General features: G+C 43.6%; 1 protein-coding gene, 1 long non-coding RNA gene and 3 other non-coding genes across 9 annotated transcripts in view; 3 read left to right on the forward strand and 2 right to left on the reverse strand.

Moving 5' to 3' along the window:
• LOC119532393 overlaps positions 1-1,198 on the reverse strand; it is a 53,911-nt gene extending 52,713 nt beyond the window's left edge. The window contains exon 1 of the mRNA XM_037834798.1: positions 637-1,198. The gene's annotated coding sequence lies outside the window, so the exon portion shown is untranslated. The remainder of the gene's footprint in view (positions 1-636) is intronic.
• On the forward strand, positions 327-23,759 carry LOC119532396. Of its 5 annotated transcripts, none has more exons than XR_005216528.1 (4): positions 327-604; positions 791-1,014; positions 21,446-21,565; positions 23,199-23,759. It is a non-coding gene; the product is annotated as an uncharacterized LOC119532396 (long non-coding RNA). The 5 variants fall into 5 exon arrangements; XR_005216527.1 differs by lacking the exons at positions 327-604; positions 791-1,014 and adding exons at positions 16,396-16,714; positions 16,901-17,124; XR_005216529.1 differs by lacking the exons at positions 327-604; positions 791-1,014 and adding exons at positions 17,891-18,627; positions 18,848-19,126.
• On the forward strand, positions 1,234-1,397 carry LOC119533642. Its single transcript, XR_005216763.1, has one exon. It is a non-coding gene; the product is annotated as a U1 spliceosomal RNA (small nuclear RNA).
• Positions 17,343-17,506, forward strand: LOC119533653. Its single transcript, XR_005216773.1, has one exon. It is a non-coding gene; the product is annotated as a U1 spliceosomal RNA (small nuclear RNA).
• A 1,773-nt stretch (positions 23,760-25,532) lies between the features above and the next one.
• Positions 25,533-25,696, reverse strand: LOC119533586. The gene has a single exon (XR_005216710.1). It is a non-coding gene; the product is annotated as a U1 spliceosomal RNA (small nuclear RNA).
• Positions 25,697-27,909: the final 2,213 nt, after the last annotated feature.

Here is a 27,909-nt window from a genome sequence, read left to right on the forward strand (position 1 = left end):
TTTGGTATTATCATCCAGAGGTGGGAAAATATACATTGAACAAACAGGAAGACACAAAAAGAAAGTTAGACACATGCAAAAAAAACAGAAACAGAAATATAAAACTCACGAATTTGAACCCTACATTTTCATTCTCTCCTGATGTGATTATCACCCCAATTTGTGTTACAGGTTGCTAATATTGAAGCAACTAAGCTTTCTATTTTCTTGGGGCCTTCTCTGTAGAGTGGGGTATTATTTTTCCAGTTATATAAATCTGATGTGGAGAATGAGGCCTCCCTGTTCATCTAGTCCTCTAGGCACTTGCCAGATGTGTAGAAGTTTTGCTGGTGGCTCTGCTGCTGGTTTTAGAGAGCTGCTCTAGCCAAACTGAGTACCTGGAGGCTACGGAAGGGGGAGACCATTTCTATCTCAAGCTCTCTTACCTCCGGTAAAGCGAGGATACAGAGGAGGAGAAGAGGTAGGGAAGCTTCCTCCTTTCCTGATCTATTGGCCCCTCGGTGGAGGTGGGGCAGATGAAGGAGTTAATGCAAGTTCTACTGCATCCTCCAGATTTGAATCAGGGAGGACAATTTTTTTTTCTTTTCTCCACTAATATTTGCAGGTAAGATTTTCTATTTTCTCATAAACCCTTACCTCGATTTTACATGAAAGCGGTTTACCACTTAACATAACTGCGGGTGGGGAGTGGGGGGCGCGAAAGGCCTTTCCTGAGTTTTCGGTGACTTGAGGATGAGTTCGGGCCGGCGAGAAGGAAACGGACCGAGACCACGTTTCTGCTGAAATACAGGTGAAACCAAACCGGAGCCCGGCCCTCATCGCCCCCTCGGCGGTCCCCTCAAGCGGTGGGCGGCGGCTGTCGCGAGATCCTGTCTTCTCCCGCCTCCCCTACCGGTCCGCGGCAAGTCCCCCAGGCTCCCGCGCCGCCTGCGAGAGACGCACAGGGCTCCCGCGTCCGGTTGGGAGAAGGACCGGAGCGCCGGGGACATCGCGACAGGGGCGTGGCGTATGTAGGTGAGCAGAGCGCAGAGGCCGCTGGTCCCTCGCAGCCCGGGCTCCCACGTCTCGCGAGCTTGTAATATCCGAATATTCCCGAGGTGGCGTTTCCGACTTCTGAGGTCGGAGAAAAGGGGGTTCGGGAAGTGCGGGTGCGGAGGGCGCGCGTGGGAAGTGACCGTCTGTGAAGAGCGCGGCGGCGGCGAGTGCACGGGGGCGAGGCGGGGCGAGCAACTCATACTTACCTGGCAGGGGAGACACCATGATCACGAAGGTGGTTTTCCCAGGGCGAGGCTTATCCATTGCACTCCGGATGTGCTGACCCCTGCGATTTCCCCAAATGTGGGAAACTCGACTGCATAATTTGTGGTAGTGGGGGACTGCGTTCGCGCTCTCCCGTGATTTTCCGTTTCAAAAGTAAGGTCTCTATTTTTCTAGTCATTTTGAAGAGATTTCAAGTAATTCTGTCTAAACGCCCACATCGAGTCGCCGTGTTTTTAACTTGGTCTAGATTTTCTGTGTCTGGGTTGAGAATTCTTCACCTGCTCCGTGTCAGGGAGAGACTCTTTAGATGAAATTTCCTTTTAACTATCGGGCAGGTTTGTTTTCCTGGATCCCAACCCTTATCAGAGTTAAGGCGAAAGGAAGACTTCTGGGAATTATTACTGAAAGTCCAGAAGGAAAAAATGTGTTACAAATGTTTTCTAGTAAAATGTGATTCTTAAAGTAATTCAGATAACCACTCCTGTGAATAAAGCAGCCAGCAAGTCAGCCTATGATAATAGCTAGGCTATCTCTATCTCTGTTCATTTGGGCTCAGTACCAATATCAGTTATTCTCAAATACTTAAGTTACAAGGTCCAGTCCTCCTGAGGCGTTGGCTTCACTTGGGAAGCAGGACTCCAACCAGGTTTTTCTTTCACTTTGATAGCTATATGGGTGATCATCAGCACTTGAAAGGGTCCTTTCAAGGGGGTCGCAGCCCATCTTGCCTCTGGAACACTTTTGTGTACATGAAAGTGGCAGACTTCTGGCAGGATTTCTTAGGAAGAAAGAAGTCCTTTTAAGTATTGAACAGGATTATGAGAGGATTCCGTAAAATTGGGCACAGGTCATGGTCTCAGACCCAAATTCATACGTCTGTCAAACACAAATTCAAAGGGAGAGCTTGCTTGCAGGGATTGCTCTAATTTCTAATAAGGCTGGAGTAAAGCTCAAGGCCATTTTAGCCCACTAGATTGCTGAATCTTAGCCAATGAGTATTTCAGAGTTGGATTTATCTACTCTACTTGTCCAGAGGACTGAGGATGATAGGATGCATGATAGTTTATAGGAATCTGCAAACATTCACATAAGTCCTGGACGATAGTGGAAATAAAATTGCTTCCTCTGTCTGATGCAATATGCTCTGATATCCCAAAAATGGGAATTACAGTTTCTAAGAGAACCTTTTCCATTGTGTTGACTTTTGAAGATAGAAAGGATTCGGGCCTGACACATTATGTACTCCATCAAGAAATAAAATCTCTTACTTTTCGCAGGCATTACTTGTATGAAATTCAGCTGCCGCCAGGTTCATGGTGAAGTTGGCTGGGAAAACTGCCTGCATTAAACTCAGCGGTGGTCTTCAAGGAATTCTGCTGAGAAACCGCACATCTCTTTAATGTGTTTTGAATAATTTCATCATTTAGTAGGTGTAGTACTTTTAAAAATCCCTCTTTTACTAAGATGATTTGTTGATGACATACCAATGCTAACCAAGTGTGCTGGCTTGAATCTGTTATGTACGCCACAGAAGACACTGTTGTTCAATCCAGGCTTGTAGGGGCAGACCTACTGTGGGTAGGATCTTTTGATTAGATCATTTCCATGGAGATGTGACCCTGCGCATTCAAGGTGGGCCTTAATTAGTTCACTGGAGTCCCTGAGAGCGCCAGCACGGACTCAGATGTCTGGAGATGCTAAGCTAAGAGACAAAGCCCAGAGTTTGCCTGGGGAAGCTAAGTCAGAACCCACAGACCCTTAAGGAGAAAGCCAGTGGAATCAGAAGTGGAAAGCAATGCATCCTGGGGGTGAGGGACCAGGAGATGCCAGCCACGTGCCTTCCCAACAGACAGAGGTGTTCCAGACACCATCGTCCTATCCTCAGTGAAGGTATCCTCTTAGTGTGGATCCTTTTACGCCTTAGAACTGTAAATTTACAACTTAATAAACTCCCATTGTAAAAGCTAATCCATTTCAGGTATTTTGAATTGTGGCAGCTTTAGCAAACCAGATCACCCAGCAAATAGGGTCTGTAGTATAAGAATTGTTTTGTTAGGTAATTCCTATAACCCAATCTAATTCTTTCTGCCAGTTTCTCAACCTTTTGTCCATTTCCTTTTGGGAAGCACATTTTTGAAAATGAACAAAAGGTTCTTGTATTAAAAGTAGGTCTTCGCTATTAAATAAACAGGAAAATACAAGTGTTGGAGATGATGTGGAGAAATAGAAACATCTATTCACTGCTGCTGGGAATATAAAATGGTATAGCCACCTTGTTCCTCAGAAAGCTAAGTATAGAGAATAGAGTTCTGGCAATCCCACTACTCAGTATATACCCAGAACATTTGAAAGCAGGGGCGCAGAGAGACACTTGCACACCAGTGTTCCCTGTGACATTATTCACGATTGCCAAAATATGGAAACAACTCAAGTGACCATCAACTGGATAAATAAAGTGTGGTATATACCTATGATGGAATATTATTCAGCAGTAAGAAGGAATGAAGTCCTCAAGCACGCGATAACTTGGATGACCCCTGAGGACATTATGTTGAGTGAAATAAGTCAGACACAAACGGACAAATATTGTATGATCTCACTAATATGAGCTGATTGTATTATGTAAACTCATAGACACAAAACCTAGAATACAGGTTATCAGGAGACAGAATGTGGCTAGACAGTGGGGAGCAATTGTTTACTATGCACCGACTTTTTAACTAGGGTGAATGTAAACGTTTGGAAATGGATAGAGGTAATGGTAGCATGTTATTGTGGATATAAATTAACAGTGCTGTATTGTGTGTGAATGTGGTTGAAAGGAGAAGTTTAGAGTACAGTATGTCACAGAAGGAAAGCTGAAGGTTAAAACATGAGACAAAGATACTGATTTTGAAGTGTGTTCAATATTTAATTTCTCTTTAAAGTGATGCATATATTCTTTGATAAATAACACTATGTCAGGTCTTGAAAATATTCACCATTTCCAGATTTTCTTCAATGTTTTCCTATATCTCTACTAATAAATAATTGAGGAATGCGTCATCTGAAAAAAATAACAAAATAAAACATGGGATGTATAATACGGTGAATCTTGCATTGGACAATGACTGTGATTAACAGTACAAATAGTTAAAAGTTCTTTCATGAATTAGAACAAATGTATGACACTGTTACAAAAACTTAGTAATACAGTAGTATATGGGGGAAATGCATCTACTGCACAATGGACTATAGTTATCAGTAATATCTTAATATTCTTTCGTCAACAGTAACAAATGCACCACACCAATACTAGGGAGGCTGTAATGGGGAGGTACGTGTGTGATAGGGGTATGGGATGTTTGGGATTTTCTGTATTATTATTTACTTATTATTAATTTTTGGAGTAATGAAAATTTCTAAGATTGATTGTGGTGATAAATACACAACTATGGGATGATGATACTAAGAGCCGTTAATTGTATACTTTGGATAGACTAAATGGTGTGTGCATACATCTCAATAAAATATCATTCTTTTTTTTTTTTTTATCAATATCCAGGCTTCTGGACTCTGTGTTAAACATTTAGAGTCTGTCACATTCTAAAAGCAGCCTTTGCAGCTCTGTCAGCAAGATCTCTGTCTCTGGAAATTTTGTTTTTCTACCCTAAGTGAACTTTACAAGGGTTTACTGACAATCTGAGTATGCAGTGGTAAAGCCTCTCACAAATCAGCAGTCAAGTTTCCAGGAGATATTTTAGTTCTCATCGAAGTGAAGAATCCCCCATTTTTCCAAATTTGCCCTGTTGCATGACAGACACAAACACATATTCATTACAAGTGTATATACCACTTAAAGTTCTGAACCAAGAATTCCAGTTCTAGGAATTGCTCTTAACTCAGCTGCTTGTGCCAACAGACAAACGTAAACTTCCAAAATTTTGTGAGAGGTCACCACAGCAGAAAGAAGGTTGGCCTTTTTTATCCCAAGTTATATCCCATCAGTAAACAACAAATCTGCATTTTGAACAGGAATATTATTAAGTCAAATTGGGGCCTACTGTCTTCTGTTACCATTATAGCAGAATCATCTATTTGGTCAGGTTCTGGTACAAGAGTCGCATAATTTTAGAAGACCGCATTTCCCAAGCACAAGATTAGGACTGGGTGATAATGTTTATTCCAGCTAATCTGATGGTGCACCAACAAATGCTGGGCCGGTGCTCTCTTCTAATGCATGTGGGACATGCAAATGAGTCCAAAGGAGCAGAACCAAAGTCAAATAGTTACAGGGTATATACCCAGAAGATCTGAAAGCAGTGACATGAACAGATATTTGCACACCAATGTTCCTAGTGGCATTGTTCACAACGGCCAAGAAATGGAAACAATCCAAATGTCTTTCAACAGATGAGTGGATAAACAAAATGTGCTATACCCATATGATGGAATACCTAATACTAAACAGCAGTTAGAAGGAACAAGGCTGTGAAACGTCTGAGAACATGGATGAACCCTAAAGACATAATGCTGAGTGAAATAAGCCAGTCACAAAAGGAGAGATATTGTATGTTACCACCAATGTGAACTCCGTGAAAAATGTAAAATATGTGTCTTATAATGTAGGATATAGGGACCTAGAGATAGACAAAAGTTCGTGATGGGGGAAGGATAATCTGATATGTACAGATAAGATAATGAGGATGAACTTAGTGCTATGGGAATGGTCAGGTGTGACTATTGTTCATTAATGGGATTATAAGTATCAGTGACGCATTGAAGGTGAACATGTTCGTAAATGGTTGTTTCATGTCATGTAACCCACAGAGTAGTACCACAAACCTAAATAAGTGTCAGCATGATATACTTACAAGGTATGACAGGGGTGCAGAGGGCTAACAACGAGTGGTATGTGGAAAAACTACCCATTACATACTAAAGACTATATTTATATTTAATAGGAATAGCTTACCAACACCACACTAATACTGGGGATGAATAATTAGCAGCTGAAAAGAGCTCTGGGACATATTATGTTATGATAATTGTTTAAAGTTGAGAGTGATGATGATTGGACAACTAAGTGAAAATAATGTAAAAAAACTGACCATTTATCTTGGGATAGAATACATATTAAGTGAAATTAGGTACTGTGCTGGTTTGTATATCTTATGTCCCTGAGAAAAAGCCATATTCTTCAATGCAATCTTGTGTGGGCAGACATACTGGTGTTGATTCCATTGTAATTCTTTGACTGTTTCCATGGAGATGTATGTGACCCACCCAGCTGTAGGTGATAACTCTGGATAATTTCCATGGATGTGTGGCCCCGCCCACTCAGCATGGGCCTTGATTAGTTTACTAGAGCACTATACAAGCTCAGACAGAAGGAGCGAGCTTGCTACAGCCAAGAGGGACACTTTGAAGAATGCACAGGAGCTGAGAAAGCTAGCTGCAGCTGAGATACACATTTTGAAGATGGCCGTTGGAAGCTGACACTGACATTTTGGAGAACACCATTTTGAAATGCAACCTGGAGCAAGCAGATGCCAGCCACGTGCCTTCGCAGCTAACAGAGGTTTTCCGCATGCCAATGGCCTCTCTCCAGTGTAGGTATCCAATTTTTGATGCATTACCTTCAACACCTTATGGCCTTAAGACTGCAACTGTGTAACCAAATAAACCCCCTTTTATAAAAGCCAGTCCATTTCTTGTGTTTTGCATTCTGGCAGCATTAGCAAATGAGAACAGATTTTGGTACCAGGAGTGGGGTGCTGGTGGTGCTGAGTTTGCAAATACCAAACATGTTGGAATAGCTTTTTAAATGGTTAAGGGGAGGATTCTGGAAGAACTGTGAGGAGCTTGATAGAAAAGGCCTAGATGGCTTGGAAGAGACTGTTGGTAGAAATATGGACTCTAAAGATACTTCTGATGAGGTCTTAAACAGAAATGATGAATGTGTCATTGCAAACTGGAAGAAAGGCGATCCTTCTTTTAAAGTGGCAGAGAATTTGTCAAAATTGAGTCTTGGTATTGCTTGGAATTTGAGAGTGACAAGCTGGTATACTTGGCTGAGGAGATTTCAAAACTAAAAGTTGTGGATATAGCATGGCATCTCCTTGCAGATTATAGTAAAATGCCAGCAGAGAGAGATAAACTGAGAATTGACTCTTGGGTTCAAAGAAACAAGAAACTGATAGTTTGGAAAATTCTGGGTTTCCGGAAAGTGCGACCACAGAGGCTATAGCCCCATGTGAGGATTTAACCAAACGTGGAACCCGACCACCATTTCAGCACAAGCCAAGATTGGAGATGGAGTCCTCCAGAAAGGATTTGTGGAAAGTCTGATTGTCTGACGGCTTTGACCCTGTGTGCTTCATGAGAAGCCAACAGAATTTTGTGAGCTCTTTATAGATGGAGCCGCTGCCGGTCTGGACTGGAGGTGACAGACAAGTAACAAATTGAAGGAAAAATCTCTTTAAAGACAGAGCCATGGAAGTTGAGGTCTGGAGTCAAGAGGTCTCGGGCTGGGGAGAACAGAGTGGCCCATGTGCATGGAAAGGGTGAGTTTGCACCAGAGGTCGACAGTGGGCCTTCCACCTCAATGTTCAAGAAGAATGCTGTCACCCCAGGCCTCAGAGAGGGTGAAGCACATTCCCAGAGAGCCTGGCTGCTCTCCTCAATTCCCTGGGTACCCAACTGTCGATGTGTTACCTTGGACATTTTATGGCCTTAAGAGTGTAATTGTGTGACCAAATACACCCCCTATTTTAAAAACCATTCCATTTCTGGTGTTTTGCATTCTGGCAGCATTAGCAAACGGAAACAGGAACCCACTACTTAATAAATCAAGCCCTTGACTTGGGGCTTGCTCTTGTGAAACTTAAGGTTGTAAATGGGAGGCTGAGCCCTCCTATAATTATGCCTAAGAGGCACCTCCAGGGAGCCTCTTTTGTTGCTCAGATGTAGGTTTTTCTCTTTCTAAGCCCAAGTCAGCAAATAAGATCATTAACGACAATCCCCCCAAGAGGGACATGACTCCCAGGGGAATGAATCTCCCTGGCGACATGGGACATGACTCCCAGCAATGAGCCTGGCCCTGGCAGCGAGGGATTGAAAATGCCTACTTCACTAAACGGGGACAATAGAAAGTTAAGAAGCTGAGGTCACAGTGACTGAGAGAGCCCAAATAGAGTCGACAGACTATCCTGGAGGTTTCTCTTATGCAAGTTCCAGCTAGACATCCCAAATGGCCACAGTACACCAGGCCCTTACCAAAAGTAGTCCCCAAATACATAGGTCCCTACCAGAGATTCTATAAAAGATTCATTCGCTAAGTTTTATCTCTCAGAAACTTAAATCCACCAGAGTGTTCCTATGCCAGACAAGTCCTAAAACCCAGAGGCAACAGCCTCTTTAAGAACAACAGATGCAAACTAAATGACAAATAGGGTGGGATGGGGAGGATGGTTTGGGTATTCTCTTTTCACTTTTATTTTTTATTCTTATTCTGATTCTTTCTGATGTAAGGAAAATGTTCAGAAATAGATTGTGGTGATGAACGCATAACTATATGATCATACTGTGAACAGTTGATTGTATACCATGGATGACTGTATGGTTTGTGAATATATTTCAATAAAACTGAATTAAAAAAAAAAAAAAAAAAAAGAACAACAGATGCAGCCCCCTTCCCCATCCTGTTGACACCCCTTTTCAATATGAACAGGTGAGGGCACTCACTGCCTAGAACCCCTGAAGATGGAGAAAGAGATGAAGTGAGAGGAAGGGGTAGTAACAAACAAGGTAAGATTTAACCAAGGTCTGTGAATACTGAAACTTCATAAAACTTTATATATATTAGATGTTGTAGTGTTGGAAGAGCTGGAAGGTGGTGGTTCTAGTTTGCTAATGCTGCGGAATGCAAAACACCAGAGATGGATTGGCTTTTATAAAAAGGGGGTTTATTTGGCTACACAGTTACAGTCTTAAGGCCATAAAGTGTCCAAGGTAACATATCAGTAATCGGGTACCTTCACTGGAGGATGGCCAATGGCGTCCGGAAAACCTCTGTTAGCTGGGAAGGCATGTGGCTGGCGTCTGCTCCAAAGTTCTGGTTTCAAAAATGGCTTTCTCCCAGGACGTTCCTCTCTAGCAAGCTTGCTCCTCTTCAAAACGTCACTCACAGCTGCACTGAGTTCCTTCTCTTTGAGTCAGCTCATTTATATGGCTCCACTGATCAAGGCCCACCCTGAATGGGTGGGGCCATGCCTCCATGGGAATATCTCATCAGAGTCACCACCCACAGCTGGGTGGGGCACATTCCAAGCAAATCTAATCAGCACCAAAACGTCTGCCCCACAAGGCTACATCAAAGATAACGGCGTTTGGGGGACACAATGCATTCAAACTGGCACAGTGGAAAATGACATGGTGGAACTGTACCCTATAACATCCTTTGAAATTTCCTCTATAGCTACTCATTGGATTGTGCTTTGAAAGTCTTCACCTTTCTGAATCTGAATATACCCTATATTACATAACAAGGAAAGAACTGAAACTGTGGAAATGTAACCCATAACAATTTTTGAAGTCACCTATACAACTGCCCTTTGAGCTATACATCAAAGTTAACAACTTTCTGTATGTATGTTATATTTTACAATAATGGAAATGGCTGAAGTTGGGGAACTGTTGATCCATGACATTCTTTGAAATTTGTTCTATAATTATCTGTTAAATCATACTTTGAAAGTTATCACTGTTTAAAGTTCACAAGAAAAAAGTATTAAAAAACAAAGAACATAATCTTTTCTGGGATCATAACAGATTCACACCAGCACACCATCCTAAAGGTCTAATAGAAATAATGCTATCTTATTTTATCAGTAAACTTGTATAAATTTAGGGAGTATCAAATTTACCCAAGTAGAATTAAATTGTATTTGTTTGGTTCAAAAGTCTTCATAAAAACTGGAATAGGACTAGACTTTCTCTCTGCATTTTTTGCAACTATGTTTGCCTTTTTCCTTTTTCTATATGATTTTTTTTTAAAAAATCTCTGTTTTTTCATAATACCCTCAAATTATGAATAACCTCAAAAGAATCAAGTCCTGGAAAATATACCAGAATTCTTTAATTTGTCCCACAAGCATAAATCCAGGAAAACTTTTCTATAGCTCTCATGTACTTTTTCTTTACATACTGAAATTTGGCAGTAACTCTTATTCAATAACCATTATCCCAAGGCTATTTATATTTTAATAATGATTTGTTAATTTTGGTTACCGCTGCAAAGGTATTACTGGGAAAAAGAAATAACATTAAATGGGAATTCTCTCAGAACAATCATGGCCTATGCTGCAACATTTCCTCTGTGCCCACCATTTCTAATCTCCAGGCCCGGGCAGAAAGAATTCTAAACCAAGCCCTCACCTCCTCCATATGCACCCAACCCCTTCCCCATAGCTTCTTTAGCTGGTTCATTCATATTTGGGCAAGATTTAAGAGGCCCTGGTGGCAGGAATAGGTGAAACAGAAAGAATGAGGCATGGTCTGTTGAATTTGGTTTTAAAAGCGTCAAATGAGTGTTCCAGTTTGCTAAAGCTGCCTTTATGCAAAATACCAGAAATGGATTGGCTTTTTTAAAAGGGATTTATTAGTTCACAAACTTAAAATTCTAAGGCCATGAAAATGTCCAAATTAAGGCATCAACCAGAGGATAGCTCCACTGAAAGGCCAGTGGCATCGAGAACACCTCTGTCAGCTGGGAAGGCATGTGGCTGGTGTCTGCTGGTCCTTTTCTCCCAGGTTCTGATTTCAAAATGACTTTCTCCAAAATGTCTCTGGGCTTCTGTCTCTCTTAGCTTCTCTCTCACAGCCTCCGTGCATCCTTGCTTATTCTCCCAGGATGTCTCTCTCTAAGGATCTGGGTGTCCTCTCTTAGCTTCTCCCAGGCAATGTTTGGGCTTCATCTCTTAGTTTAGCATCTCCAAGCTTCTGGGTCTCTGTCGGCCCCTGAGCTCCCTTAAGGATTCCAATAAACTAATGAAGATCCACCTTAAATGTTTAAATGGGAGGGGTCATTCCCCAGTGAAAAAAATCTAATCAAAAGCTCTCACCCACAGTTGGTTGGGCCACATCTCCAGGAAACAACCTAATCAAAAGCTCCCTCCCATAATAAGTCTGCACCCATGAGACTGGATTAAAAGAACATGGGAGGAGAAATAAGATAGCCGCATAGAGAGGACTGGAAGTTAGTCCCCCTGGAATAACTAATAAACAATCAGGAGTAACTAGTAAAGAATCTGGAATAACAGCTGGGGGACAACTATGACTGTCCACACATCATACACCAACCTGGATTGCGAGGAATGCCTGAGATCGCAGCATAAAATCTGTAAGTAAAGACTGTGATCCCCAGTTGGGAGCGCCCGCCTCTCACAGCAGCCCGACCTGCAAAACCTTGCTGTGATAGAGAGCAGCACTCTCTGAACAAGCAACTATACCTCAGTCCAGCTACAACTAGGGTTTTGATTAACAAACGTGGACTGTCCAATACAAGCTGCAAATCCCAACAAGCAGACAGAGGCTTTTATTATTTTTAATTCATTTTTATTGAGATATATTCACGTACCATGCAGTCATACAAAGTATACTTTCAGTTGTTTACAGTACCATTATATAGTTGTGCATTCATCACCAAAATTAATATCTGACATTTTCATTACCACACACACACACAAATAATAAGAATAAAAATTAAAAGAATAATTAAAGTAAAAAAGAACATTGGGTGCCTCCCCCCCCCCCCATTTTTCTACTCATCCATCCATAAATTGGACAAAGGGGAGTGTGGTCCATATGGCTTTCCCAATCACATTGTCACCCCTCATAAGCTACATTTTTATACAATCGTCTTCAAGATTCATGGGTTCTGGGTTGTAGTTTGATAGTTTCAGGTATATATTGCTAGCTATTCCAATTCCCCAGAACCTAAAAAGGATTGTCTATATCGTGTGTAAAAGTGCCCGCCAGTGTGACCTCTCAGCTCCTTTTGGAATCTCTTTGCCACTGAAGCTTATTTCATTTCCTTTCACATCCCCCTTTTGGTCAAGAAGATGTTCTCCATCCCACAATGCTGGGTCTAGATTCCTCCCCGGGAGTCATATTCCACGTTGCCAGGGAGATTTACTCCCCTGGGTGTCAAATCCCATGTAGGGGGGAGGGCAGTGATTTCACCTGCAAAGTTGGCTTAGCTAGAGAGAGAGGGCCACATCTGAGCAACAAAGAGGCATTCGGGAGGAGGCTCTTATGCACAATTATACACAGGCCTAGCCTCTCCTTTACAGCAACAGTCTTGCCAAGGGCAAGTCCCATGGTAGAGAGCTCAGCCCATCAAAACCACAGTCCCCTATCAGACAGAGGCTTTTAGTGACAACTGACCTTAAAGAACCGGAGGACTCCTCTGTGCCAGGAGAGGGAGCCCAGAGTACTGGGTGCTGTCTCTGGCCAGAGGTGAAGCTGGGGGGTGGGGTGGGGGGGCAGTGGATTGGCCCTGAAGGGGGCTTTCTGTCCCTTTTTCTCTGTCTCAACCTAGGCAGCTCAGTAGAGAAAGCTGCAGCTATTTTCAGTTCACAGCTCTCCGACCCAGACAAGGGTGGACACAGCAGAGTCAGAGAGACAAAGAACGTATTTAAATACTGATGATCACTCCCTAGGGGGTGTATCTTCCCTAAGAGGACGGAGGTGGTACCCAGCCCTACTACTGGCCTCCCATTCAGAACCAGACCCCAGAGCTTGGGGGGAAACAGTCAAAACAGAAACTAAGGATTAAGGGGACCACACCTCCTTATACCAGTCAGGAGGGACAGACTGACAGGCACCACCTGCTGGGCAGGTTAGGAAAAGCACAGAGGCTTCAGGCCTCACAGGGTGTTTCAGTCTTCTAAGACACACCCTCAGGGAAACCTGATAATGAATATTGCCCCCTTCTGACATCCGAGTCCGTTTTGGCCTGGAAATACCTGATTGTGACAACCAAGGAAACCAGATGCCTAGGCAACAGAAAACTACAATCTACACTGAGAAAAACAAAGTTACGGCCCATTCAGAGGAACAAACTTACACTTCAACTGAGATACAGGAATTGAAACAACTAATGCTAAATCAATTCAAAAATTTTAGGGAAGATACGGCAAAAGAGATGAAGCGTATAATGAAAACACTGGGCGAATATAAGGTAGAAATCTAAAGTTCAAAAAACAACTGGCAGCATCTAGGGAAATGAAAAGCACAACACAAGAGATGAAAGACACAATGGAGGCATACAACAGCAGATACCAAGAGGCAGAAGAACACACTCAGGAACTGGAAAACAAGACACCTGAAATCCTACACACAAAAGAACACATAGGGAAAAGAATGGAAAAATATGAGCAACATCTCAGGGAACTGAATGACAACATGAAATGAATGAATGTATGTGTCATGGGTGTCCCAGAAGGAGAAGAGAAGGGAAAAGGGGCAGAAGCAATAATAGAGGAAATAACCAATGAAAATTTCCCATCTCTTATGAAAGACATAAAATTACAGATCCAAGAAGCGCAGCTTACCCCCAACAGAATAGATATGAATAGGCCTACACCAAGACACTTAATCATATTATCAAACGTCAAAGCAAGCAAGAGAAAAGCGATCCATCACATACAAAGGAAGCTTGATAAGACTATGTGCGGATTTCTCAGTAGAAACCATGCAAGCAAGAAGGAAGTGGGGTGATACATTTAAGAAACTGAAAGAGAAAAACCACCAACCAAGAATCCTATATCCGGCAAAACTGTCCTTCAAATATGAGGGAGAGTTTTAAATAGTCTCTGACAAACAGATAATGACAGAATTTGTGAACAAGATACCTGCTCTACAGAAAATACTAAAGGGAGCGTTACACAGAGAGATAGGAAAAGACAGAAGTGAGAGGTTTGGAACACAATTTTGGGTGTGGTAGCACAGCAATGTAAGTACACTAAACAAAGATGACTGTGAGTATGGTTGAAAGAGGAAGGTTAGGAGCACGTGGGACACCAGAATGAAAGAGAAAACATAAAGACTGGAATTGTATAACTCAGTGAAACCCAGAGTGCTCAACAATTGTGATAAAATGTACAAATATGTTTTTACACGAGGGAGAACAAATGAATGTCAACCTTTCAAGTTGTTAAAAATAGGGTGGTATGGGGGAAAAATACAATCAGTGCAAACTAGAGACTATAATTAACAGAAGCATTGTATTATGCTTCCTGCAATGAAACAAAGGCAATATACCAAAGCGAAATGCATATAAGAGGGGGCCATAGGGGAGGGGTATGGGCCTCCTGGCATTGGTGATGTTGTCTGACTCTTTAATCTACTTTAGTTTAATGCTATCTTTACTTTTGTTGCTTCCTAGCTGTCATGTTGTTGTTTTTTTTCTCTTTCTTTTTTCTGTTTGTTTTGTCTCTCTACCTTCTTTGACTCTTCCTCCTTCTCTGTGGAAGAACTGGAGATGTCCTTATATAGATAGTGGTGAGGGTGGTGAATACATAAATATGTGACTATACAGGGAACCATCGATTGTTTACTTAGGATGCAATGTATGGGGTGTGAACAAAACCGTCTTAAAAAAAAATGGGTTGATGAAGACACCTACCTTGAGGACACTATATTGGGTGAAATAAGTCTGATACATAAGGACAAATATTGCAGGGTCTCACTGATATGAACTAATTATAATATGTAAACTCATAGACATGAAAAATAAGTTACCAGGCTATAAAACTAGGCTAAAGAATGGGGAGCGGTTGCTTATTATGAGCAGGATGTTCAATAGGTTGAACTGAAGTGTTTGAAAATGGACAGAGGTGACCGTAGCACGTTACTGTGAGAATAACTAACAGTGTTGAATGGTGTGTGAGTGTGTTGGAAAGGGGAAGCTTAGCGTCACGTGTCACCAGAAGGAAAGTTGGAGGTTAAAAGATGGGAATGTATAAAACAGTGATCTTGCGGTGGATGTCTGTAATTAACTGTACAAATATTAGAAATCTCTCTCATGAACTAGAACAAATGTATGACACTATAAATAGAAGTTAATAGTAGAGGAGCCTATAGGAAAAAAATATATACCTATTGCAAACTATATACTAAAGTTAGTAGTATTTTAACATTCTTTCATCAACAGTAACAAATGTACTATACCAATACTATGAATCGATAATGGAGAGGGGCTAGTTAGGGGTATGGGAGGATTTGAGTTTCCTTTTTTATTTTTATTTTTTTTTTAAATTTCTTTTCCGGAGTAATGAAAATGTTCTAAAAATACAAAAAAAAAAAAAAAACAATAATTGTGGTGATGGATGCACAGCTGTATGATAGTACTGTGGGCAACTGATTGTACCGTTTGGATCTTTGGATAATTGTATGGAATGTGAACAATCTCAATAAAAAATAAAAATAAAAAATAAAGAACATGGCTGTTGTGGGGGACATATTAGATCCAAACGAGCACAATGAGGGTGATGGGACGTAAGACCTGTAAGGTGGCCTTAGTATTAGTGAGAGTTCCTATGCCCTGCTTTTGGTTGTTTCCCATCATTAGAACTATTTCACCTAAAGATATGACCCGGACAATTGGAAAAGTTTTTTCCATTTCCCGAGGCAGCCCTCTGCTGCATTCAGGAAATTCCAGCGGGTGGTTTCTTTCCAATGTCCAAGTGTGTTTACAATAATTACAGTCTGAACCCTGATGCCTAGAAGTGCACGTGCACACACACACATGCTTATTTATCTCTAAGCAATTCGAATAGAACTCTTTTAAGAATTTTTTGTTTGCTAATTTGGTATTATCATCCAGAGGTGGGAAAATATACATTGAACAAACAGGAAGACACAAAAAGAAAGTTAGACACATGCAAAAAAACAGAAACAGAAATATAAAACTCACGAATTTGAACCCTACATTTTCATTCTCTCCTGATGTGATTATCACCCCAATTTGTGTTACACGTTGCTAATATTGAAGTAACTAAGCTTTCTATTTTCTTAGGGCCTTCTCTGTAGAGTGGGGTATTATTTTTCCAGTTATATAAATCTGATGTGGAGAATGGGGCCTCCCTGTTCATCTAGTCCTCTAGGCACGTGCCAGATGTGTAGAAGTTTTGCTGGTGGCTCTGCTGCTGGTTTTAGAGAGCTGCTCTAGCCAAACTGAGTACCTGGAGGCTACGGAAGGGGGAGACCATTTCTATCTCAAGCTCTCTTACCTCCGGTAAAGCGAGGATACAGAGGAGGAGAAGAGGTAGGGAAGCTTCCTCCTTTCCTGATCTATTGGCCCCTCGGTGGAGGTGGGGCAGATGAAGGAGTTAATGCAAGTTCTACTGCATCCTCCAGATTTGAATCAGGGAGGACAATTTTTTTTTCTTTTCTCCACTAATATTTGCAGGTAAGATTTTCTATTTTCTCATAAACCCTTACCTCGATTTTACATGAAAGCGGTTTACCACTTAACATAACTGCGGGTGGGGAGTGGGGGGCGCGAAAGGCCTTTCCTGAGTTTTCGGTGACTTGAGGATGAGCTGGGGCCGGCGAGAAGGAAACGGACCGAGACCACGTTTCTGCTGAAATACAGGTGAAACCAAACCGGAGCCCGGCCCTCATCGCCCCCTCGGCGGTCCCCTCAAGCGGTGGGCGGCGGCTGTCGCGAGATCCTGTCTTCTCCCGCCTCCCCTACCGGTCCGCGGCAAGTCCCCCAGGCTCCCGCGTCGCCTGCGAGAGACGCACAGGGCTCCCGCGTCCGGTTGGGAGAAGGACCGGAGCGCTGGGGACATCGCGACAGGGGCGTGGCGTATGTAGGTGAGCAGAGCGCAGAGGCCGCTGGTCCCTCGCAGCCCGGGCTCCCACGTCTCGCGAGCTTGTAATATCCGAATATTCCCGAGGTGGCGTTTCCGACTTCTGAGGTCGGAGAAAAGGGGGTTCGGGAAGTGCGGGTGCGGAGGGCGCGCGTGGGAAGTGACCGTCTGTGAAGAGCGCGGCGGCGGCGAGTGCACGGGGCGAGGCGGGGCGAGCAACTCATACTTACCTGGCAAGGGAGACACCATGATCACGAAGGTGGTTTTCCCAGGGCGAGGCTTATCCATTGCACTCCGGATGTGCTGACCCCTGCGATTTCCCCAAATGTGGGAAACTCGACTGCATAATTTGTGGTAGTGGGGGACTGCGTTCGCGCTCTCCCCTGATTCTCCGTCTCGAAAGTAAGGCCTTGTCTCGTTGTGGTAATTCTGGAGTGGTTTCCTTTGCACTTGGCAGTAGTTTCAGATGTTTTTAAGTGGTTCCGTCTAAACACCCAAATCGAGTCGTTCTGTCTTCGGCTTGGTCAAGATTTCCTGTGTCGGGGTCGAGGATTTTTCACCTGCTCTGTGTCAAGGAGAGCTTCTTGCGATGGAATTTCCTTTATAACTATCTTGGCAGGTTTGTTTTCCTGGATGCCAAGCCGTATCAGAGTTACGATGAAAGGAGGACTCCTAAAGTTCTCTTGATTGTATGATAGAAGATTCCTTCCTCTTTTCTTTAAAAGGGTTTTTTTTTATGAGAGTTTCTTTTAAAAGTCTGGAACACTTTTGTGTACATGAAAGTGACAGGCTTCTGGCAGATCTCCTCCCAAATCCTTATGATTTTATGTCTCAGGATTTCTTAGGAAGAGAGAAGCCCTTTTAAGTACTGAACAGGATTGATTATGAGAGGATTCTGTTAAGTTAGGCACAGGTCATGGTCTCAGACCCAAATTCATAGGCCTGTCAAACACAAATTCAAAGGGAGAGCCTGCTTGCAGCGGTTGCTCTAATTTCTAACAAGGCTAGAAGTAAAGCTCTAGGCCATTTTAGCCCACTGCATTGTTGAATCTTAGCCAATGAGTTTTTCAGACTTGGATATATCTGCTCTGCTTGTCCAGAGGACCGAGGATGATAGCATGCATGATAGTTTACAGGAATCTACAGGAATCTGCAAACATTTACGCAATGCCTGGACGACAGTGGAAATAGAATTTCTTCCACTGTCTGATGCAGTCTGCTCTGATAGCCCCAAAATGGGAATTATGTTTGCCAAGAGAACCTTTTCAACTGTGTTGACTTTTGAAGATGGAAAGGATTCAGGCCTGACACATTACGTACTCCATAAAGATATAAAATCTCTTACTTTTCGCAGGCATTACTTGTATGAAATCCAACTGCCGCCAGGTTTGTGGTGAAGTTGGCTGGGAAAACTGCCTGCATTAAACTCAGGAGTGGTCTTCAAAGAATTCTGCTGAGAAACCGCACATCTCTTTAATGTGTTTTGAATAATTTCATCATTTAGTAGGTGTAGTACTTTTAAAAATCCCTCTTGTACTAAGATGATTTTGTTAGTGACACATCAGTACTAACCAAGTGTGCTGGCTTGAATCTGTTATGTACTCCATAGAAGACAATGTTATTCATTCCAGGCTTGTAGAGGCAGATCTGCTGTGGGTGGGATCTTTTGATTAGGCTGTTTCCACGAAGATGTGACTCACCCAGTTGTTGGTGGACCTTTTGATTAGATCGCTTCCATGGAGATGTGACCCTGCGCATTCGAGGTGGGTCTTAATTAGTTCACTGGAGTCCTTAAGAGAGCCGACACAGACCAAGATGTCTGGAGAAGCTAAGCTAAGAGATGACACCCAGAGTTTGCCTGGAGAAGCTAAGTCAGCACCCACAGACGCTTAATGAGAAAGCCAGTGGAATCAGCAGTGGAAAGCAATGCAACCTGGGGGCAAGGGACCAGCAGATGCCAGCCACGTGCCTTCCCAACTGACAGCATCGGCCTATCCTCAGTGAAGGTATCCCCTTAGTTTGACCCTTTTTTGGGCCTTAGAACTGTAAATTTGCAAATTAATAAACTCCCATTGTAAAAGCCAATCCATTTCACGTATTTTTGCATTCTGTCAGCTTTAGCACAGCGGAACACCCAGCAAATAGGGACTGTGATGTAAGAATTATTTTGTTAGGTAATTCCTATAACCCAACCCAATCTAATTCTTTCTGCCACTTTCTCAATCTTTTGTCCATTTCCTTTTGGGAAGCACATTTTTGAAAATGAACGAAAAGTTCTCGTATTAAAAGTAGGACTTCGCTATTAAATAAACAGGAAACTACAAGTGTTGGAGACGATGTGAAGAAACAGAAACATCTGTTCACTGCCGGTGGGAATGTAAAATGGTGCAGCCACCCTGCTCCTCAGAAAGCTAAGTATAGAGAACAGAGTTCTGGCAATCCCATTACTCAGCATACACCCAGAACCTTTGAAAGCAGGGGCGCAGAGAGACACTTGCACAGCGATGTTCACCGTGGCATTATTCATGATTGCCAAAATATGCTAACAACTCAAGTGTCCATCAACTGAATAACTAAAGTGTGGTATACACCTATGATGGAATATTATTCAGCAGTAAGAAGGAATGAAGTCCTCAAGCACGCGATAACATGGATGACCCTTGAGGACATTATGTTGAGTGAAATAAGTCAGACACAAAAGGACAAATATTGTATGAGCTCACTAATATGAGCTGATTATAATATGTAAACTCATAGACACAAAACCTAGAATACAGGTTATCAGGAGACAGAATGTGGCTAGAGAATGGGGAGCAATTGCTTGATATGTGCGGTATTTTTAAATAGGGTGAACATAAACGTTTGGGAATGGATAGAGGTGATGGTAGCATGTTATTGTGAATGTAAGTTAACAGTGCTGTACTGTGTGTGAATGTGGTTCAAAGGGGAAGTGTCGAGTCAAGTATGTCACCAGAAGGAAAGCTAAAGATTAAAACGTGGGAATGTGTAATACAGCGAATCTTGTGTTGGACAATGACTGTGATTAACACTACAAATATTTACAAGTTCTTTCGTGAACTAGGACAAATGTATGACACTATTAGAAGGAGTGAATAATAGAGTGGTATATGGGGGAAATGTACCTATTGCAAAATGGATTATAGTTAACAGTAATATCTTAATATTCTTTCATCAACAGTAACAAATGCACCACACCAATACTAGGGAGTCAGTAATGGGGCGGGTGGGCGGAGAGAGAATAGGGGTATGGGATGTCTGGGGTTTTCCTTTTTATTATTTATTTATTTATGTATGTATTTTGAGTACTGAAAAGTTCTAAGATTGACTGTGGTGATGAATACACAACTATGCAATGATACTGCGAGCCGTTAATTGTATACTTTGGATGGACTGTGTGGTGTGTGAATACATGTCAATAAAAGTGCCTTTTGTTGTTGTTGTTGTTTTTTAAAAAAAGCAGAGCTTCTGGAGTCTGTATTAAAAGTTTGGAGTCTGTCATATTTTAAAAGCAGCTTTGCAGCCCTGTCAGCAAAATCATTGTCTCTGGAAATTTTGGTGTTTTGCCCTACGTGAACTCTACAAGGGTCTACTGACAATCTGAGTACGCAGGGGTAAAGCCTCTCACAAATCAGCTGTCAAGTTTCCCGGAGATATTTTAGTTCTCATCGAGTGAAGATTCCCCCATTTTTGCAAATTTGCCCTGTTGCATGACAGACACAAACACATATTCATTACCAGTGTATATACTACTTTAAGTTCTGAACCAAGAATTGCAGTTCTAGAAATTGCACTTAACTCAGCTGCTTGTGCCAACAGACAAAACACAAACTTCCAAAATTTCACTGAGAAGTCACCACAGCAGAAGGAAGCCCGAAGTTGGCCTTTTTTATCCTGAGTGACGTCCCATCAGTAAACACCAAATCTGCATTTTGAACAGGAGTGTTAGTTAAGACAAATCGAGGCCTGGTGTCTTCTGTTACCGTTACATTCAGAATCATCTATTTGGTCAGGATGCCGCACAAGAGTGTGATGATTTTAGCACAAAATTAGGATTGGGTGGTAATGCTTATTCCAGCTAGTCCGATGGTGCACCAACAAATGCTGGGCCGGTGCTCTCTTCTGATGCATGTGGGACGTGCAAATGAGTCCAAAGGAGCAGTACCAAAGTCAAATGGTTGCAGGGTTAGGAACTACAAGGGTTAATGGAACAATGAATTTATTGACATCTCCATGATCTTGTACAAATCTATATAGTGGTTGACTGTCTTTATTAAATTTACCTTTCTTCCTTTATTTCTTTACAGGGTGAGTGCCCTTTTTAAATGATCCCTCGTGTTTCTAATTCTTCTGCAACCAGTTTTATCTGCTGTTTGAACTCTCAACAAAGGATATTATTTTATATGTGACCAAAGGTTATTCTTCAGGTGAGCTATTTTTATTGGTTCTACATGTGTACAGTAGGTTTATAGGGGAATCTGGAGAAAATAAGAAATCATGGTCCTCAGCCAGAGGGCCTATCTGTATGGGAACTATCAGGAAAAGGAACAAGTAAAAGTCTGACCCAAAACACCAGCAACCTGTATTGATCGATCACCCGTCGGAAAGCGAGCGATTTCCAAAGAAACTGCAGCAATGAGGAGTACCGATATCTATCAGAAAAGGCCAGGCTAGGTTAGCCTGAGGAAAATTATCGACATTTGTCCCACCAGTTTCCGCCTATAAGATGCTCTCACTCTGTCAGCTTTGAACCACTTGCCTAGCCGAGTTTTGTCCTTCCAGGCTTTCCTGACTCCCTTGTTCTCGCAGTTTCTGCATCCCCCAAAGTCTCTTTCTAACAATCCCTCTTCCGATTGCTTCTTGCATTGACATACTGTTTTCCCATCTTCTTTTGCTCCCTTCATAGGGTCCAGGTAGAAAATGACTCCTTTTAGAAAACAGTTCTAACGTAGCAGTTTTTAATTTCTTTGTTTCTTTGTCTGTCTCTAGAGTGTCCCCAAACTGAGTACCTGCTGCTTAAGATTTGTGTAATCAACAGCCCTTGCCATCCTGCCGCCTTTTCCCTAACTTGAGTTTGGATGGTTGGTAAGAGAGCTGAGACAAAAGTGGATAAAACCAGACTGGCGCAAAAAAAAAACAAAAAAAAAAACAAAAAAAAAAAAAAAAAAAAAAAAAAAAAAAAAAACCAGACTGGCGCAATTTCTGTCTGCCCCGGGGTCCGTGCCAGTGACTTTTGAGAAAGCCTCACCAAACCACTGATGGAAATCAATGGTGGACTCACACATTCTCTGGGTACACCCCTGCAGTTTCTTTCCACCTTTAGTGGAAAGGTTGGCCTTAGCGACACCTCTGCACGGGTTTCTGCAGCTCTCAGTTGTCCCGTAGTTGTGCGGGTGGCCAACGGTCGGCTTCCCTCGCCCCGATAACCCCGCGATGCGGTGGGTCATCTTCCGGTCCTCCGTGTGCTTGCTCCATCCCAGAAGCGAAGTTTGCTGGTTGCAGAATTCCATGAAGCAGGAGGTGCAAAACACAAGGCAGGGTGCTGCAGATACCCGCTTAGAGGAAAAGAAGCCTTTAAATGAGTAATATCCACTGGTGAGAAGGGCACACGGACGCTTGTTTCGCTTGCCCCAGGGCATTTATAGGTAGCTTCTCAACAGCATCGGCTTAGCTGGCATACCAACCGAATACGAAGGGCTGATGTTCCTCCCGTTGAGAAGAGAAAGACGTAGAACCATATGGCACTTTGGTTTCTCTTCCCACGTTGGTATTAGCTTGACCCTTTTGTTTGCCTTTTTCCAAGTGCCTGGTGCCTTCATAGAGGAGATAAGCTTTCATCCAAGTTCTCAGTTATTCCCTGATCCTGTCTCTGTATCATTTCTGCTTTCCTAACTACATGCTGCGTGTTATGATAAGGGTCTCTTGGAGGTGCAATCTGGGCTAAGTCAGGAAGTGACGTGGACTCGGGGCCAGGGACGGAGACCCACAAACCGGTGTCCTCAAACAGGGCAGATAATTCATTACCTTCTAAAGAAGTTGTGTTCTCGTCTCCCTTCGCAGGGAAATCCACTGACAAGGGAACCACCCGTCTAAAAGATCACCGCCCGGAGCTGACTTGAAGCAGGGTGGAATAAATGATGCAGGTGGCACAAAGGGACAGGAACAACAAAGAAAGGAGAAGGACGGTCCCGTGAAAGAGAAATTGTCTCTAATTCTTGCCTAGCCTCTTCCATTTTCCTCAGTCTTTTCTTCTTACTATCCAAATCACCCTTAACTTTTCTCTTGGAATGATATGCATCCCATAAATACCTATATTTCATTTGCTTGGCGTGAGGCCATAAACCAGAGAAGCCATAAATTCCTAGATAAGGCAACCCCCCTCCTCTGTAGGTGCATCTTAAAGCATATTCCTAAGCACCATAGCTGTCTACACTAGAACCATACCGGATACAGATCAGCAACTTCAAAGAGACATCCCAACCTGGCTCTGTGCCTTCCTTGTTTTTACCCCCCATATAACCCCGTCACCAGCCGGGCAGCGCGGTGCGCTACTTTGAATGTTCTGCTGCGGTACAGGACCAGCTTCCTGTCTGTAAGTTCCTCGATAAACTATTCCTGCTATTTGCTATATGGAGTGGCCTGCTTTGTTTGTCCATCTTAAGTGCCCACTGAACTTGGGCGGAATCTATTCTGTAGGTTCGTGGCTAGAGGTTTGGGATGAGGCCCTCCTAGGAACCCCTGAAATTACCTTACTTTGTCTGAATCTAAGGAACAAGCCTCAGGCAGGCCACTGTCAGACTGGATTCTATATGTGACAGAGCTATCAGCCATGTAAGAGAAAGACCTGAAGTCAACATTTCTGGTTTTCTGCATTTTTCCACCCTCAAAGCTAATGACGGTCCTGATGGGATTTTACAGCCTCAATAAGACAATCTTGATATTTTTAGAGGGTGGTTCATCTGGCTGGTATTACCAAAGGGAGGAGAGTTTCTTACCTTACCGTTTTGTGGCCAAAAGACTTTCAGCTGGTCCACTCCAAATCAGGAACTGTAGACCAATCCCCAGTGAACTCTCTCTACAAAGACACAAAGAATTAAAGTTTTATTATTGAAAAGGCATTAGGCCAGACCACAATGAGTCCTACAGGCAATCCATGAGAGAGACTGCAGAGACAAAAGAAAACTCACTCTTTTATTTAGCCAGGCAGAAACCACCCATTAAATACAATTTCACAAGGAAAAAATAATAATAATAATAATAACTTGCCCTCAAGTTAGAGGATAGTAGTTAATCGCCTTTACCAAAGGAAAAATAAAACTTCTCATAGCTCTCTGACAAGCAGCTGGTTACTACTTGGAGCCAGACACCTAGGCTAACCTCTCACAGATCGAGGGGAATAGGGGTACAAACTTACTTGATGTTTAAACTTCAGAGAAGCCCCTCAAGGCCTTTAAGAAAAACCATTACTGGGTTGTAAAAGTAGCAAGGGTTAAATTTAGCTGTTAATTGCTCTTTTTCACTCTAATTATTATTCTTGTTATTTTTGTGTGTGTGCTAATGAAGGTGTCAGGGATTGATTTAGGTGATGAATGTACAACTATGTAATGGTACTGTAAACAATCGAAAGTACAATTTGTTTTGTATGACTGCGTGGTATGTGAATATATCTCAATAAAATGATGATTAAAAAAATAAAATAAAATAAAAAATAAAAATAAAAAATAAAAAGGGGGCAGGGAAAGAACTTACACTTCCAAGTTTCATAAAGGTCCTGCAATTTTCTAAAGGAATTACCTGAGAAAACCGGGGGAGGGGGGGGGGAGGCGGGGGGTGTAATGAAATGTCTCCCTTTTTGCAACAAGGAAAACTTTTTTTTAAGAGTGCGGGTGAGCTGGGGGCGTGGGGGCCCTTCCCGAAGACCCTGTTGCCAAGGATCCCAGCACCTGCCTCCTGTTGGGAAAATGGGACTTCCCAACAGGCCGCCCAGCTCCGGGCAGTGATTAGCAGCAACCCGAGCCTGGACCTCCTCTGGGGAGGGGCTCACCCGTGACAGCTCCTTCCAAGACTGAGAGGCAGATACATACCTGCCTGCCCCAGCATCAGTGTCCACGCCGTGTTTGTTCCGCCGGCAGGTGTATCAGAATCTCGGCACGTTTGGTCCACCTCGGCGCTGCTTAGATAAAACGTTCCGCAATTTCCACATGAAGAGAAGCCTCCTGTCCGGAAGTGGCGGGAAAAATCACTTATCCGGAGACAAACCACCTTCCAAAAGCCAACACAAAACCACGAAATCACCAGTAAGAAAAACTCCGCGAAGACAACAAACAGAAACCACCACCACAACAACAAAACGCCCCAACACAAAAACCGCTCTAATGTTAACCTCAGAAAAGCCAGGGGAGAGCGCGAACGCAGTCCCCCACTACCACAAATTATGCAGTCGAGTTTCCCACATTTGGGGAAATCGCAGGGGTCAGCACATCCGGAGTGCAATGGATAAGCCTCGCCCTGGGAAAACCACCTTCGTGATCATGGTGTCTCCCCTGCCAGGTAAGTATGAGTTGCTCGCCCCGCCTCGCCCCGTGCACTCGCCGCCGCCGCGCTCTTCACAGACGGTCACTTCCCACGCGCGCACTTTCCGAACCGCCCTTTCTCCCGCCTCAGAAAGCAGAAACGCCACTTCGGGGACTTTTCGATTTTGCAAAAGCTCGAGCCGTGGGAGCCCGGGCTGCGCGGGACCAGCAGCCTCTGCGCGCCCTGCTCTTCTGCATACGCCGCGCCCCTGCCGTGACGTCCCCAGCGCGCCAGTCTCTCTGCCACCGAGACTGGGGACCCCTGCGGGAGCCTCGGAGCCTCGGCAGGCGCGGGTCGGCGCGCGACGACGTGCCCCAGACCTGTAGGTGAAGCGGCAGAAGACGGGAGATCGCGCGGTCTCCGCCGCCCACCAGTTGAGGGGTCGGCCGAGGGAGTGTTGAGGTCTGCGTCTAGGTTCGATCTCAACTTCATTTCAGCAAAAACGTGGTCTCGGTTCATTTCCTTCTCGCCGGCCCCAGCTCATCCTCAAGTAATCGAAAACTCAGGAACGGCCTTTTTCTTTTTTTTGACCCCCACCCCCCGGTGACGCTAAGTGCTAAACCGCCGTAATATAAAATCGAGGTAACGTTCATGAGTGGCACCTTCCTGAGTAAAAGTGGCTATAAACCGTTCCAGAATATGTAGGAACCTAATCTAGTAACGCCAGAACGAAAACTCAGGGTTCTAACTTTGAAGAAAGAAAAGCAGGGCAGAGCGCGAACCCCTCCGCCTCAACCGCAGCCACGCGCCGCCCCGCCCCCGCCCCCGGGAGCTCGGGCCTTATCGGCCTCGTACTCTCCCAGCGCGCACACAGAGAGGCCCTACAAGTGCCTTCTGGTCCTTTTTCACTTGGATTGTGAAACTGCCTACATTTTGTGATTAAACCAGGTAACCCTGCACCTCGTCGGGTGAACCCTGGCCCCTTCTTTTATTTTCTGATCTCTACCTTGACGACGTTTTGAGAATTCGTCCATCCCACGACCGTTTAGTGAGTGAGCGCCGATCCTGTGCCTGACAGGGTTCAGGCATCTGTGCATAAAACGCCCTCGAAGGGCTCACATTCTAGTTAGGGGAAAGGGGAGGGAGTGTCGGAAGAAAGCCGACAAATGAACACGGTAAGTGGTTAAATTAATAGGTTTGTTAGAAGGTGTTAAGTGCTACGGAAAGGGAGGGAAAAAAAAAAAAAAAAAGAAGAAGAAGAAGAAAATGAGAAGGGAAAGAGGGAAAGGGGATCAGGAGTTTGGGTAAGGGACAGGTTACCGTATTAAACAAGCGTGGTCAGAAGAGGGCTTATTCTGAAGGTGTCACGTGAGCAAAGACTTGAAGGTGAGGCAGTTAGGGTATCTGGGGGAAGAGCATCCCAAGCACAAAGATCAGCTGGAGCAAAACCCAGGTAGGACTGTGGAGAACAGCAAGGGACCCTGTGTCTGGAGTGAAGTTAATTTAAAGAGAGAAGAGCTGTACAAAATTAGGTCAGAGAGGTGTTCCCATTGGTGGGGGAGGGGGGGAGAGATCCTGAGGGTCTCGTAGACCATTGTAAGGCTTTTAATCTGAGTGAACCAGAAGGTTTTGAGCAGCAGTGGCATGATCCGACTGGTATTGGGGAAGGGGGGAAAAAAAATCACTGGCTGCAAGGGTGGTGTTCCGGTTTGCTAATGCTGCCGTTCTGCAAAATACCAGAAATGGATTGACTTTTATAAAGGGGATTTATTAGGTTGAATATTTACAGTTCTAAGGCCATAAAAGTATCCCGTACTAAGGCATCAACAAGAGGATACCATTCACTGAAGAATGGCTGATGGGGTCTGGAAGACCTCTGTCGGCTGGGAAGGCACCCAGGTTGTGTTTCAAAATGGCTTTCTCCAAATATCTCTGGCCTTATGTCTTAGCTCCTCTCTCACAGCTCCCCTGTGTCCTTGCTTCTTTCTCAGAGGGCATGCATTTCTCTCTAAGCATTGGGGGAGGGCTGTCCTCTCTTAGCTTCTCCCGGGCAAACTCTGGGCTTCGTCTCTTAGCTTAGCATCTCCAAACGTCCTTCTGTCCGCAATCCAAATATCTCTCAGTGTCAGCAAGCATCTGGGTCTGTGTCAGCTCTTAGCTTCTCTCTTAAATACTCCAGTGAACTAATCAAGACCCACCCTGAATGGGCAGGGTCCACACCTCCATGGAAATAATTCAGAGTTATCACCCACAGCTG

The sequence above is a fragment of the Choloepus didactylus genome, chromosome 4, assembly GCF_015220235.1.
Source record: "Choloepus didactylus isolate mChoDid1 chromosome 4, mChoDid1.pri, whole genome shotgun sequence".
Lineage (NCBI taxonomy): Eukaryota > Metazoa > Chordata > Mammalia > Pilosa > Megalonychidae > Choloepus > Choloepus didactylus.